The sequence below is a fragment of the Lutra lutra genome, chromosome 3, assembly GCF_902655055.1.
Source record: "Lutra lutra chromosome 3, mLutLut1.2, whole genome shotgun sequence".
Lineage (NCBI taxonomy): Eukaryota > Metazoa > Chordata > Mammalia > Carnivora > Mustelidae > Lutra > Lutra lutra.
In genome coordinates, this window is record NC_062280.1 from 133,318,681 (window position 1) to 133,334,403 (window position 15,723).

At 40.6% G+C, this 15,723-nt stretch overlaps 1 long non-coding RNA gene across 4 annotated transcripts in view; it reads right to left on the bottom strand.

The window, feature by feature from the left end:
* Window positions 1-15,723, bottom strand: part of LOC125096325 (uncharacterized) — a 140,664-nt gene that overhangs the window by 48,146 nt on the left and 76,795 nt on the right. For all 4 annotated transcript variants that reach the window (XR_007126139.1, XR_007126140.1, XR_007126138.1 and 1 more), the window contains one exon: window positions 15,373-15,623. This is a non-coding gene — a long non-coding RNA (uncharacterized LOC125096325). The remainder of the gene's footprint in view (window positions 1-15,372; window positions 15,624-15,723) is intronic.

Genomic DNA, 15,723 nt, shown 5'->3' on the forward strand with positions numbered 1-15,723 from the left:
GGAGTTAACTGAGGGATTTATGCGAGAAAATATTTTACACTGTATTAGTAGACCAGACTATTCTCACAACCCAAAGGAAACAGTAGCATGACTAAAAAAATTGATCATTCCTGAGGTGCCTACGTGGCTCAATTGGTTAAGCCTCAGACTCTTGGCTTTAGCTCAGGTCATGAGATTGAGTTCAGTGTTGGGCTCTGTGCTCAACATTGAGTCTGCCTGAGATTCTTTCCTCTCCTGCCTCTTCCCCCGCTTTTGCTCTCCCCCTGCTCACTCTCACTCTCTCTCTCTCTTTCAAATAAATAAATAAATAAATAAATAAAATCTAAAAACAAAAAAAAAAAAAGAAAGAAAAAACATTTTCAGGGAGAAATGCCAGTTTCTAGAATTGGCTCTGTTTGAAGTCTGCCTTTTCCTGTTGGAAAGGCTGCCATTTCAAGTCACTGCCAGGTCTCACCCTGCTTTTGAAAGTCCCCTAGGTTCCATCCCAGTTGCAACAACATACAGACTCAAGCCTTTTGTACCACATTTCCCAGAACCTGAGTTACTCAGGATAGAATGCTCAAAGCGTGTGTGTGGAGGGGGTGAGTGTGGGTGGGTATTGGAGGGAAGGCTGTGGGGGAAGCTCAGCGTCTCCTAGGACCAGTTCTCTTCAGAATCTCTCCATCTGTGAGAGAACAGTTGTGCTTCTCTCTCTTCTGGTTATCCAGTGGGCAGCTCTTAAATCCCACATGTGTCTGTGTGCGTATATACAGACTTAGACACACAGAAACTCACACACATACACTTTCTTCCACAAACATACAGCCCTCCCATCAATAAACAGTGCTCAATGTTTAGAGACCATACCTCAATTTTCAAAGTCCATTTACCTCAATTTAACCCTGCCTTCAATGGTAAGCAGAGTACAGTAGTTTCTCCATGATCATCCTTCTACTTCAAAACTGTGCCTACACATCCACCTTTTTAAAGAGATAATTACTAGTAATACTCCTTTTTATTGCAACAGAGCTCACTGACCCCCTAGTCACATCTGACTATATGAAGACCTCATCAAAGCATTGCAAGCACCGACTGCTTTTCTTTATCTCATTCTTAAGTAGTGTCTTTGCCACCCGGAACACTGTAAGGAGGCCTGAGTCCCTTGTTACTAGACATAGCAAGCAGATATGGTTCCTACCCTCATGAAGCTTACATTCTAGTGAAAAAGACACAAAACAAATGAGCAAACAAGATGCAAAATTACAATTACAATTAGCACTAAGAAGAGAATAAAATGGTGAAATGATAGACAAGGGAAAGTCACTTAAGATAGGGTGGTTGGGGAAGGCCTTTTTGATGAGATCATATGTAAGTACTGAAGTGTGTTGGGAAGAATATTCTCTCAAAAGAAGTAGCATGTACAATGGCCCTGTAGCAGGAAAAGTCTCAGCTTATAAGAGTAGAGAAGTCAAAGTGTTGTGGTGCAGAGAATGGAGTTAGAGGTGCGCAGGGACAGATTATGTAGGGCTTGGCAGGTTTTAGTAGGAGTTTGGGTATTATTCTGAGTGCAGTGGGAATTCACAGAGGGACTTTAAGCAGAGCTATTAAATAATTGAATTTATGTTTAAGAAATATTACTCTAGCTCTTTTGTGGAAAATAAGCTAGAGATGGACGAAAAGCACCATTCAGATGCAACCTGGGTGGGGTATGGGAGTGGGTGGAGAGTTGTTCTCCCTGCTACAAATATCATATCTGTTCATCTTCTAGCCATGGAAACGGTCTTAGCTTAGAATTAGTGTTAGCATGCAACTCTCTTCCTCTCCTCCTCCACCACACACTCACCTCCCTTCCTCCTTCCCTCCCTCCGTCTCTGTCTCTCTTACACACACACACACACACACACACACACACACACACACACACACACACACACCTCCTATTCCCTTCCTCTCCTCTCCTTACTTGTCCCCATTTGGCCCTTGCTATACTCTTTCAATCATTTTCAGTCCATGGTAACTCTATCCAGTATTTTCAACATGATGTCTGACTAATGTTCCAATAAAACTCTAATATTGGAGTAAAGTTAAAGCATCAAAGCATTTAAAATTTTGCTCCTTTAAAAATCCCATTCCAAAAAAAGCTATCATTCTTTATGCACTATATGGCTTATTCCTTATGATTCTAGACTCTTGTGAATGGTTGACATTTTTTAATACTTTCTCCTCAGTTATCTGCCTGCCCCATTTAACTAAGTCTAAGTGCCACAGAACACAGGGTGTGGATTCAGACAGAGCTTTGTTCAAATCCCTACCCCCTAAATATTACCTCTGTGGCCATAGACAACCTCTCTGAGCCTCCAGATTTTAGTAACACTACATTGCTTATTATGTGGTAACTAATATTTTATATGCAAACATGAAGCAAACATCATTTACAACTTTTGGCCCCTGAAGGTTCAAAATTCCCATTTTTTTTCTGCTTACCATCTACTCTCCTTGCCTTCGTGAATTTAATCCCTTTTCCATTCTTTATTCAACCTCTACTGTTCTGCTTTCACCTACCCCCTATCTAAATCTCCCCCATGACCTCAGTGAAGACCCATGAAGGGAAGAACTCACACAGCTGTTTCCCTCAAAGGCAGTATTTACTTATCTCAGCCTATCTCCTTCACAAAGATTGTGCACATTAGGGACCCAGTAATGTGTCTTAACGAAAGCAGTAACGGTGGAAATACAGATCAAGAACCAAGACTGCTGGTGAGCACCATCTGATTTATAAAGCGTCCTGAATATGCTGGAGGGATTTGGAGTTCCAAATCAAACGAATGATTTAGGAAAGTCAGACTGAGATGTGTCAAGCAACACTGAGGCCTCTGTATCTTTGCTCAAATCATCCAGTGTTGGCCCAATTAGCCAGCACCTCTGGACTCCCAGTATGAGCTGCTCGGCTACACAGCATATTGTTGGTTTCCTGTCCAACTGTCTTCATTTCCTTATATTTGGAGTAGTCTTTGTACTACTTATCCCTTGCATTCAATAATATAAACTAATTGAAGCATTTTTGTACACTGCTACTTCTGGATTACTACATTTCACAAAAGGAGCTTCTAGTTTCTTTTTATAATAAAATCTACTCAACCCCAGAGCTATAGTAACCCTGATAATTCAGAAGATAATTCAAGATCTCCCAGTGACTCAGACATATCATTATAAGCATAATTTTTGTGGTCCACATGCATAAATGCCAGCCCAGAGGGAATACTGGCTAATAAAATGCCAAATTCATTTACTATAATATCAGTTGCAGTAACATTGAATGTATCTACATGTTTACCACTAGTAATAAAAGTAAACTGGTTTAGCTCAAGATCATTATTCAAGCAGGAATAATAATAAATAGTATTAAATGCCAATACTTATGAGTCATTGTGTGTCAGACAACCTTTTAATTGCTTTATGTATTCCCTCATAGCACTCCACGAGGTAGGTAACATTATCATTCCCATTTTACAGATAAAGAAACTGAGGAAGGTCACAAAGTTAATGAGTGGAAGAATCAGGGCTTCAACTAAAAAGAAATCAGGCTTTAAGTTCTACAACCTCATTATTATGCTTTACTCCTCTCTTCCTTTCATTCAAAAATAGTCATTCTTATAGAAATACTTAGGAAAATGTTTACTCACAAAGGCAGGTTGAGGAATAAATAAATAACCAAGGGTTTAAACTTTATAGTATGCCCCAGACCTGTATAAACATGTATTTACTGAAAATGGAGAAAAGAGCAAAGGTATTGCTCTCTTACCTATGGACCCAGGTTCTACAGAGCCCCCTTTGTCACTGACATGCCTGAGGCTGAACCTGTATATACTGAGAAAGGGTCTGCTTCTGGAGTGTGGACACAAAGATATTTCAGCCCCATGGACAGCCTGGGAGCACAGGGAACCCCTTCTTGCAGCAGATACATTCCTGATGAAAAGACAAGGTGTTCATTCATTAAGCAAGTATTTATTGAGCACCTATTATATATGCCAGGTATTGTTTTTTGCTCTTGGGATCCAAGAGTAAACAAAGCACAAAAATCTTTCAAGAAGTTTACATAGTAGAGGAGGACAGATAATACCAAGATAAATAAGTAAAATTGATAGTAGGTTTGATAATTTAAGTGAATAGGAGAAAAAATAAAGTAGGAAAAGGGGATAGAAAGAATTAAATGTGACTGAAAATTTAGATGGGGTAGAAAGGGAGATTTTTTTCTAAGAAGATGCTATTTGAGTTGCAAGGAACATCTTTTTTGTGCCCTTCTTCCCCCAAATGAAATTATAACCCAAAAGATGATCATCTCAAGACTGCAGAGTAAAAATGGTTATTGAACTTCTATTATCTCAATCACTCAGAGTCAGCCAACATAAATCTATAAACCAAAAAAGTTTTCACAGATTTTTGTTGGGGGTGGGGGGCAGAACAGAAAAAAAAAAAATTCCTTACACAGGGAATTGAATTCTTGCTCTGTCTTCCATCTTCTGATGTGGTCTACATGCTCTGCTTACTCACATAAAAGATATATGTATGAAAACAACTGGTAGGCAAGCTAAAAATAATATTAACCATTTGCTTTTGCTATCTGATTCTAAATGTTTTGGTGATTATTTTCACTTAATAGAAATAAATGCACACTTTGGTGTCATGACTCAGCTGTCATGCCCAGCCTCAGCTGAATGGCTAGAAGTGGGAAAAAACTGCTCTTAGAACTTACGGTAAAACTAGCTCTAATGGAAGTCAGAAGGAAGTCTGTTCCTAAGTGGAAGATGCTTAGCCAGCTGTTTGCTATAGGTATGGGTGATGAAGAAAGCATTCCAGTAGCAACACCAAGTCCAAAGTCATGGAGGTCTGAGAGGGCTTAGCAAGTTTGAGGAAACTGTATAGTGTTCCATGTCATTAGCACATAACACACAGGCAGGAAGAGAGACCACCAAAGGACCACCTTTTGCAATGTCTCAGCCTTCCATTCCTGGTGTGACACCTGGTATCTGAACAGCACATCAGAGCCTGTAGCTAGATACCCTCTGGAGCACTTTTACAGGGTGGAGAGGACAAAGAGTTTGTGTGAGGAGGCCACTCCTCCTTTCTATCTTACCCCATATAACTCCATCTCTGAGGATCTGACTATAAGCCTCCTGCTGATGACCCTAAGACAACAAGATTACTAGTTATAGCTCTTCCAGGGACTGGTGGGAGATGGTTCCAGACAGCCAGGGCTTAAACCTAATGCCACATTAGGTTCATGCATTATCGTATAGCTGGGGATTGCTACTGAGTGCTCATAAGCAGGGGAATGACATGATCATATGCTTCACACATTTATTTTAAAGTTGGAATGATAATACATTTGAAAGTGCTTTGCAAACCTTAAAGTTTTATTTTTTTTCCCCCAGTTCTTGGCACATAGGATGGCTTAGTAACATTTGTAGAATGAATGAGGGAGTGAAAGACAGACCAACCACGCAGAAACAAATTCCCTCTACTCCCAGAAGAACAGCTTTAGAGCCCTTAAACCTGTGAGGAAAACTGATCCACAGTGATTTTACAGGCACCATCTAAAAACTAGATGGAAACTACCTGAATTGGAGGGCTTCTAAGGATTTTCCAAAGTTGTGTTTCATCATGGAAACTATAACAAATATCCTCTTGCTTAGAAGAGTAAGCAGAAAGAAGTCAGACTGAAAGATATGTAACCACAGCTTGGATCACTGAGTTTTTGAATTGAGAAGAAGTTTGATAAAGCAGGGCATACCATATGCCATGAAAATGTTCATGAGGACATGAGGAACGTAGGAATACGTCAGAGAAACCAATAAATTGTGGAACAGGAAAAAAGATCCTACCTGGTTCAATAAACCTGGCATTTTGGGGACCTTAAACTTTTCTTTCTGTCTGTACTATTGTGGGTCTCAATCAGTGGTTCTATATAATCATCAAAGTATTTCAAGCTTATTTGTACTCTTTGCTTCAGGGACCATGCAGGCAATTTATCCTACACTGTTTACAAGGCTGAGTGAAATCCACAGTTCTGCCTGAATTCCTTTTCCCCTTTGGAGATTTTGCTGCCTCCTGGTTTGGGTTCCCTCCAACTTGTGAGAATAATGTGTTCCACATCCTCTCCCCTCCTTCCTTCTGATCCTATCTTTCATTAACTGCAAAGTTCCCTCTTCTCCACGGATTCCACAGGCTTCTTCAACCTTTCCTAGGGACAAACATCCCTCTCACTTAGGGACTTGTCTACCTTGTGCTCAGAATCAGCAACATCTCCTAGCTTGTTGTCCTGGTCCCTGGGCTAGTTACAACTGTTCTGATTTATAATCCCAGCAGAACCTAAATCCAAGGGGACATTTATGCCCAATCTACAAAAACCTTCTCCCTAGGATTTGACTTACAATTTTACTGATGTGAGAAAACACTGATGGAAGAAACTGATTTATGAAGTCAAATGCATGTTCCAATCATTTGTGACAGAGCTCACTATCTCAAGATAAAAAAAATTTAGAATGATCAGATTTGCTTTGATGGTGGAATGGCTTTTTCTTACTCTTAGTATTAGTTCTGTTCTAAAATATAACTGAAATATGATCTTAATAACACTCTTTTTTCCTACATTAATGCCACATTCAGGATCTCAGATTTGACACAATAGCTTAGCCAAAGAATGTCATCACGTATGAAGAGTAGCATTTTCAAAAGTGCTTGTTTCCTTATAATATACTGTTATTCTCTGGATGGGGCTCCCTTGTCCTAATTTAACTTGGGAGGGAGAGAGCAAGTAGGAAAAATGACAAGACCTTGGAAGCATAATTCAGGTGGTAGGGGGAGACCAAAGTTGCCATAAACAGGCAGAGCAGTTGTGGGGGGGAATTATCCAGTCCATAAAGGCTAGTACTTAGGAAGGCACTCAAGTGAGTTAATGCAAATTGTCCAAGGCAGCAGTGGGGATCTCAGCGCTCACGCTCTCTCTTCCTCTTGCCATCAAGACTTTATGATAAAGAGTTGCCTCCACTTTTTTGGCTTCATTCACTCTTCAATCTACCACAGTCTGGTTTTTGCATACACATACACCCTTTGAGTGAAACTGTGCTCTTTGACAGTCACCAACATTTTTGTTGTTAAATCCAGCAAACATGTCTGAGTTGCTCCATTGTCTGAACTCCCTGCAACATGTGACACACTGTTAAACATCCCCACCTCAACACTCTCTCTTCCCCTTGCTTTATAACCCCATTTTCTCCAGGTATTCCTCTGACCCCCCATTTTCCAATACCTTTCTAGGCATCTTTCTTCTTGACTCTTCTTTTAAATATCAGTGTCCCCCAGATACTTGCTATTGGTCTTTTTTCTTTTCATTCTACATTATTATAACCACTCATATGGAATTCATTTCCATTTTCTTGCTGATGACTCTCATCCAACCTATAATCCAACTACCTCTGACCTGAACCCAGCAATCTAAAACTAAATTTCTCATCTTCCTGCCAATGCCCCCCAAACTGTCCCATTTCTTGTCTCTACCATGGCGACTCTTCTTACTGCCTCACTGGCACTCAGTCACAAAATCCTGACCATCAGAACTATAAAATCTAGAATTTTGCCACTTTCCCTTAATCCCACTGTTTCTTTCAGGCTGCTTTTCTCCACTGGGTCTTCCAACTTCCACTCTCATTCCCTTGCAATCCATTTTACAATCTGCTGCCAAGTATTCTTAAGAAAATGCAAATCTAGGGGCGCCTGGGTGGCTCAGTGGGCTGAGGCCTCTGCCTTTGGCTTGGGTCGTGATCCCAGAGTCCTGGGATCGAGCCCCACATCAGGCTCTCTGCTCAGCGGGGAGCCTGCTTCCTCCTCTTTCTCTCTCTCTCTCTGCCTGCCTCTCTGCCCACTTGTGATCTCTGTCAAATAAATAAATAAAAATCTTTAAAAAAAAAAAAAGAAAGTGCAAATCTAATCCATCATTTATCATTCTTTCTTTTTTTTTCATTGAGATACATTTTTTTAATTTATTTCTTTTCAGTGTAACAGAATTCATTGTTTATGCACCACACCCAATGCTCCATGCAATCCGTGCCCTCCGTAATACCCACCACCCGGCTCCCCGCACCTCCTACCCCCGCCCCTTCAAAACTCTGATTGTTTTTCAGAGTCCATAGTCTCTCATGGTTCACCTCCCCTTCCAATTTCCCTCAACTCCCTTCTCCTCTCCATCTCCCCATGTCCTCCATGTGATTTGTTATGCTCCACAAATAAGTGAAACCATATGATAATTGATTCTCTCTGCTTGACTTATTTCACTCAGCATAATCTCTTCCAGTCCCGTCCATGTTGATACAAAAGTTGGGTATTCATCCTTTCTGATGGAGGCATAATACTCCATAGTGTATATGGACCACATCTTCCTTAACCATCCGTCCATTGAAGGGCATCTTGGTTCTTTCCACAGTTTGGCAACATGGCCATTGCTTCTATAAACACTGGGGTACAGATGGCCCTTCGTTTCACTACATCTGTATCTTTGGGGTAAATACCCAGTAATGCAATTGCAGAGTCATAGGGAAGCTCTATTTTTAATTTCTTGAGGAATTTCCACACTGTTCTCCAAAGTGGCTGCACCAACTTGCATTCCCACCAACAGTGTAAGAGGGTTCCCCTTTCTCCATATCCTCTCCAACACACGTTGTTTCCTGTCTTGCTAATTTTGGCCATTCTAACTGGTGTAAGGTGGTATCTCAATGTGGTTTTAATTTGAATCTCCCTGATGGCTAATGATGATGAACATTTTTTCATGTGTCTGATAGCCATTTGTATGTCTTCATTGGAGAAGTGTCTGTTCATGTCTTCTGCCCATTTTTTGACATGATTATCTGTTTTGTGTGTGTTGAGTTTGAGAAGTTCTTTATAGATCCTGGATATCAACCTTTTGTCTGTACTGTCATTTGTGAATATCTTCTCCTATTCTGTGGGTTGCCTCTTTGTTTTCTTGACTGTTTCCTTTGCTGTGCAGAAGCTTTTGATCTTGATGAAGTGCCAAAAGTTCATCTTCGCTTTTGGTTTCTTTGTCTTTGGAGACATATCTTGAAAGAAGTTGCTGTTGATATCGAAGAGGTTACTGCCTATGTTCTCCTCTAGGATTCGGATGGATTCCTGTCTCACGTTGAGGTCTTTTTTATCCATTTTGAGTTTATCTTTGTGCACGGTGTAAGAGAATGGTCGAGTTTCCTTCTTCTACATATAGCTGTCCAATTTTCCCAGCACCATTTATTGAAGAGACTGTCTTTTTTCCACTGTATATTTTTTCATGCTTTGTCGAAGATTATTTGACCATAGGGTTGAGGGTCCATATCTGGGCTCTCTCCTCTGTTCCACTGGTCTGTGTGTCTGTTTTTATGCCAGTACCATGCATCTTGGTGATCACAGCTTTGTAGTAAAGCTTGAAATCAGGTAACATGATGCCCCCAGTTTTGTTTTTCTTTTTCAACATTTCCTTAGCAATTCGGGGTCTCTTCTGATTCCATACAAATATTAGGATTATTTGCTCCAGCTCTTTGAAAAATACCGGTGGAATTTTGATCGGAATGGCATTGAAAGTAGAGATTGCTCTAGGCAGTATAAACATTTTAACAATGTTCATTCTTCCGATCCGAGAGCACGGAATGGTCTTCTTTTTGTGTCTTCTTCAATTTCTTTCATGAGTGTTCGGTAGTTCCTCAAGTACAGATCCTTTACCTCTTTAGTTAGGTTTATTCCCAGGTATCTTATGGTTCTTGGTGCTATAGTAAATGGAATCAATTCTCTAATTTCCCTTTCTGTATTTTCATTGTTAGCATATAAGAAAGCAACTGATTTCTGTACATTGACTTTGTATCCTGCCACATTACTGAATTGCTGTATGAGTTCCAGTAGTTTGGGGGTGGAGTCCTTTGGGTTTTCCATGTAAAGTATCATGTCATCTGCGAAGAGAGAGAGTTTGACTTCTTCATTGACAATTTGGATACCTTTTATTTCTCTTTGTTGTCTGATTGCTGTTGCTAGGACTTCTAATACTATGTTGAACAAGAGTAGTGAGAGTGGGCATCCTTGTTGTGTTCCTGATCTCAACAGGAAGGCTGTGAGCTTTTTCCCATTGAGGATGACATTTGCTGTGTGTTTTTCATAGATAGATTTTATAAAGTTCAGCAATGTTCCCTCTATCCCTATACTTTGAAGCATTTAATCAGGAACGGATGCTGTATTTTGTCAAATGCTTTTTCTGCATCAATTGAGAGGACCATGTGGTTCTTCACTCTTCTCTTATTGATTTGTCCTATCACATTGATTGATTTGCGAATGTTGAACCATCCTTGTAACCCAGGGATGAACCCTACCCGGTCATGGTGGATAATCTTTTTAATGTGCTGTTGGATCCTATTTGCTAGGATCTTGTTGAGAATCTTAGCATCCATATTCATCAATGATATTGGTCTGAAAATTCTCCTTTTTGGTGGGGTCTTTGCCTGGTTTGGGGATCATAAAAGGAGTCTGGAAGTTTTCCTTCTGCTTCAATTTTTTGAAACAGCTTCAGGAGAATAGGTGTTATTTCTTCTTTGAAAGTCTGGTAGAATTCCCCAAGGAATCTGTCAGGTCCTGGGCTCTTGTTTTTTGGGAGGTTTTTGATCACTGCTTCAATCTCATTACTAGATATTGGTCTATTCAGGTTGTCAATTTCTTCCTGGTTCAATTTTGGGAGTTTATAGTTTTCCAGGAATGCATCCATTTCATCTAGGTTGCTTAATTTATTGGCATATAACTGTTGATAATAACTTCTGATGATTGTTTCTATTTCCTTGGTGTTAGTTGTGATCTCTCCCTTTTCATTCATGATTTTATTAATTTGAGCTTTCTCTCTTTTCTTTTGGATTAGTGTGGCCAATGGTTTATCGATCTTATTGATTTTTTCAAAAAACCAGCTTCTAGTTTCATTGATATGTTCTACTGTATTTCTGGTTTCTATCTAATTGATCTCTGCTCTAATCTTGATTATTTCCCTTCTTGTGTGTGGAGTTGTTTTAATTTGTTGTTGATTCTCCAGTTCTTTAAGGTGCAGAGACAGCTGGCATGTTCTGGATTTTTCAGTTTTTTTGAGGGAGGCTTGGATGGCTATGTATTTCCCCCTTAGGACCGCCTTTGCTGTATCCCATAGGTTTTGGACCGAAGTGTCTTCATTCTCATTGGTTTCCATGAATTGTTTAAGTTCTTCTTTGATCTCCTGGTTGATCCAAGCATTCTTAAGCAAGGTGGTCTTTAGCTTCCAGGTGTTTGAGTTCCTTCCAAACTTTTCCTTGTGATTGAGCTCCAGTTTCAAAGCATTGTGATCTGAGAATATGCAGAGAATAATCTCAGTCTTTTGATCTCAGTTGAGCCCTGATTTGTGACCCAGTATGTGGTCTATTCTGGAGAAGGTTCTATGTGCACTTGAGAAGAATGAGTATTCTGTTGTTTTAGGGTGGAATGCTCTGTATATATCTATGAGGTCCATCTGGTCCAATGTGTCATTCAATGCTCTTGTCTCTTTATTGATTTTCTGCTTGGATGATCTATTACTGAGAGAGGCGTGTTAAGATCTCCTACTATTAATGTACTCATATCAATATGACTCTTTGTCTTGATTAATAGTTTTCTTATGTAATTGGCTGCTCCCATATTGGGGGCATAGATATTTACAATTGTTAGATCATCTTGGTGGATAGTCCCTTTAAGAATGATGTAGTGTCCTTCTGTATCTCTGACTACAGTCTTTAGTTTAAAATCTAATTTATCTGATATGAGAATAGCTACCCCGGCCTTCTTTTGAGGCCCATTGGCATGAAAGATGCTTCTCTATCCCTTTACTTTCAGTCTGGGTGTATCTTTAGGTTCAAAATGGGTCTCTTGTAGACAACATATGGATGGGTCCTGTCATTTTATCCAATCTGCAACCCTGTGTCATTTTATGGGCGCATTTAGGCCATTCACATTGAAAGTGATTATTGATAGATATGTTTTTATTGACATCGTGTTACCTTTCAAGTCTTTCTTTCTGTAGATTGTCTCTATATTTCTGTTCAATGCTATTCTTAGGATTTTTCCTCTTTTATAGAACCCTCCCTTAATATTTCCTGCAGTGTCGGCTTGGTGGTCACATACTTTTTTAAGCCTTGCCGGTCTTGGAAACTCTTTATCTCTCCATCCATTTTGAATGTCAGTCTTGCTGGTTAAAGTATTCTTGGCTTCATGTTCTTCTCATTTAGTGCCCTGAATATATCTTGCCAGCCCTTTCTGGCTTGCCAGGTTTCTGTGGACAGGTCTGACGTTATTCTGATGGGCTTTTCTCTGTACGTAAGGAGCCTCTTTGTCCTAGCTGTTTTCAAGAGATTGTGTCTACAATTATGCTTTCTCAATTTTACTATCAGGTGCCTTGATTTTTTTTAGATTCTATAATCTTGGGGGAGACCGTTCTGCCTCTGGTACATGAACGCTGGTTCCATTCGCGAGATTGGGAAAATTTTCATGGAGATTTTGTTCCACTATATCTTCTAGACTTCTTTCTTTCTCCTCCCCTTCAGGGATTCCAATAATTCTGACATTGGAACGTTTCATGGCATCATTTATTTCCCTAATTCTGTTTTCATGGTTTCTAAGCTGTTTGTTCCAGGTTTCCTCCTGATCCTTTCTCTCTATCTGTTTGTCCTCCAGATCACTAATTCTATCTTCTGTCTCAGTTACCCTAGCTTTTAGAGAATTTAGATTAGATTGGAACTCATTGAGAACATTGTGAACATCATCCCTGGTGGCTTTCAGTTCTGCCCTAACATTGTGAACATCATCCCTGGTGGCTTTCAGTTCTGTCTTAATCAATTCCATTTTATCATCCATGGCTTTCTCCAACCTAGCTATTGCCTGGATAATTGTTAGCCTGAATTCCCTTTCTGACATAATGTCTATGTCGATAGCCATTAGTTCTGTTGCAAAAGGCACAGCCTCTGAACTTTTCTTCTGTTGGGCATTCCTCCTCCTAGTCATTTTGGTGAAAGATGGCTGAACGGATGTATCTGGATGTATCGACCGTGGTGCAGTCGAGGTGCACCCTGGAACGCTTCTGAGCAATCAAGAGTTGCCACCCAAAGAAAGAAAAAAGAAAGAAAGAAAAAAGAAAAAAAAGAGAGAGAGAGAGACAGGAAAAAAAAAAGAAAGATAAAATAAAAGAGAAGGCCCAGCCCAAATGGCCCCAAGGTAAGATTTATGAGGTATACAAACAAAAACAGACAAACAAAAAGACTGACAAAATTAGATGACAAGAGGAAAAAAAAAAAATAAAAAATAAAAAAAAAAAATATATATATATATGCAAAACAAAAAAAGAACCTCGTCAAAAAGAACCCCAAGTATAAGATTTATATACTACCAGGACAAACACAAATACACAGAGACACTGGCAGAAGAAAAAGATGGGAGAGTGGTTATAAATTCTCAGTGTGGGGGAGGAAGTTTATTTTGATTCTTCCTGGATGTATCTTGATATCTTTGTTAAGGGACTCAACTTTCCTAAGTTAAAGGGGGATTAAAAATTGGTTTACCTATAGGGGTAGCATTGATTGGGGAAAGGGGACTACCTTGAAGTTTAACTCTATATGAATATTAAAAAATAAAAATAAAAAACTAAACTAAACTAAAATTTAAACAAATTTAAAAATAGAAAAGCAAAAGAAAAACATGGGTATATGTATCAAAAAGTTCAGGTTAAAAGGTTATCATGGAATTTGATGTACTGGACATCTCACTGTGATGGTAAGTAGGTTAAAAAATTATCTATAAAAAAATGAACCAGAATAGTGGGAGCGAATTAAAAATAAGAGTTGTATCTATGAAGTAGTGGTGGTTGTTCTCTTGTCTTTTTTTTTTCCAGTTGGCTTTCTGGGGGAGGGGCCTGCCACGTGGGTTTTCAGGCACTGTTTCCTGAGTTAAGTCCTCCCGCCCCCCTCAAGGCGGTGGGCTCTGACCGGTTTTTCAGGCTTTTGTTCTCTGGAGGTTTTTTTGTTTGTTCGTTCGTTTGTTTTCTCTCACCTTGACAGCTTTTGATGGTTTTTAGAGGTTTAGAGGAAAGCAAACTGCACCCAGACCTCCCTCTCAGAGAGAAACCTCAGTCTGTTCCCCTCTGGGTGCTGCAGGGCACATAAATTCCCCCTTGGCCGCTGGCAGAGCATGGTCGCGGTCCCTGGGGACGCAGGAACTCCTGCTTGTACCCACGACAGCGGCGGCGGCTGTCTAGGCAGCTCCAGACCGCAGAAAGGTTCCAAGCAGTGATCGCACACTGAGATTTTCCTGGTGGCCTGGGCTGGGAATGCTCAAACTTTCCGGGTCCGAGAGCACCAGGCAGGCGCCTACATGCACCTCTCTCAGGGGAGGGTGCGGGTGCAATTCAGACTCTGGTAGCACGGGTACGGTGTGTGTGTGGGGAGTGCAAAAAGGCTGTGGTTCTGCCGGCTGGCGAGGCTCCCAGCCCCTCACAGGAGCTGGATCCCACGTGCTCTCAGGCACGCTGGTGGCTCAGGGACCAAGACCTGGTTTCTTCGCCGCACTCTCTCTGGCTCAGCACCAGGGGTGGCTGTCCTGGGTCTGGGGACTTAAGTCCCTGTCCCTAACTGACCCAATTCCCACAATTTCCCCCCACAATCCTTTGCTCTTTTTGAGTGCTTTCAACCAGACTCCAAGTTAATGCTGGTCCCCAGTCGCAGGGCACTCTCATATTGGGGTATTACTTTCCAATGGGTCACTTCTGGTGGCTCCCTCCCCCTTTTGTTTATCTTCCAAAATCAGTCCAACATTCCCACTCTGCTTTACTTGCCCACTGCTGTCTTCTGCCCCCATAGAGATCCAGACATGTATAATTCTAATCTCAGGCTGATTTCATGGGTGATCAGAGTTCTTTGGTAGGTAATCAGCTCACTTTAGGGTACAGGTTGAAACGGCGCCTCCTCCTAGTTCTCTCCCATCTTGTCTTCCCCCCATCATTTACCATTCTTAAGTGACTTTCCATTAAACTCAGAATAAAGATAAATTTTCTCTACTTGTTATAAGGCCTTCAGGCATGGCCCTTCTGTTCCTTATCTCTTACTATCCCAGCCTTCTCTCTGGGTCCTCCCACTCAGTCTTGGCGACATGTTCCAGAGTCCTCAATATGGAAGGAAGGAAGGACCTGCAACTCAGTCAATCTCAATCAATCAATCTGTCTCCCTCTTCTCTCTCTTCCCCAGATCATTGCAGATGCTGCTCCTTTTCTCTGGAAACACCAATTCCTCTCCCTATCCCTGATGTGTGACCATATATATATATATCCTTTACGTTTTCACTTAGATGTCAGTTCCTCCAGGGGTCTTCTGTAACCCTCTAGGAGGGGTCAGGCATCTCTTCCAGGTTTTATATCCCCCCCTTGTTGGAATACACAGCATTCATCATTGTGTTGGTCCATGTGTCTTCTCTCACACATGATACAGAGAGCTCCTTGCAGGTAAAGCTGCAGGTTACCTTCACAGCCCTGGGCCCAGCATATAAGATACCTTCAATCAAGGGTCCACAAATAAACAAGTGATAATCTAAGAAAAACAGAATTAAATTTTCCTCATGCACATTAATATTTCCATACCGAATTTAGAATAACAAATCAAATACAATTTATATTTACATGTTTTTTAT